Source organism: Sinocyclocheilus anshuiensis, unplaced genomic scaffold, assembly GCF_001515605.1.
Source record: "Sinocyclocheilus anshuiensis isolate Anshui unplaced genomic scaffold, SAMN03320099.WGS_v1.1 scaffold5569, whole genome shotgun sequence".
Classification (NCBI taxonomy): domain Eukaryota; kingdom Metazoa; phylum Chordata; class Actinopteri; order Cypriniformes; family Cyprinidae; genus Sinocyclocheilus; species Sinocyclocheilus anshuiensis.
Genome location: NW_015536869.1, coordinates 4856 through 5239, shown reverse-complemented (window position 1 = coordinate 5239; position 384 = coordinate 4856).

The window sequence follows — 384 nt, the reverse complement described above, 5'->3', positions numbered from 1 at the left end:
TGTTTGTCCAAAAAAAATTATTATTTACCACTTTATTTACAATAAAATATTATTCAAAGCTTGTTCATGCTACAATGTCAACTCTAGCGTGAACACAACATACATGCGTCATGATGCTCTTATGAGCGTGTGTGGCAGATCAATATTTTTAGAAAATAAAGCGGTAAAATGTGTTTTTTGCACAAACAAAGCACGTGCATTGCTTCATAAAATTGAGGTTAAACCACAGGAGTCACATGGATTACTTTAATGATGTCTTTCTACCGTTCTAGACCTTGAATGTTTTAGTTGCGTTGCTGCCAATGGAGGAACAGAAAGCCCTCGGATTTCATCAAAAATATTTTTGTTTGTGTTCTGAAGATGAACAAAGGTCTTACAGGTGTG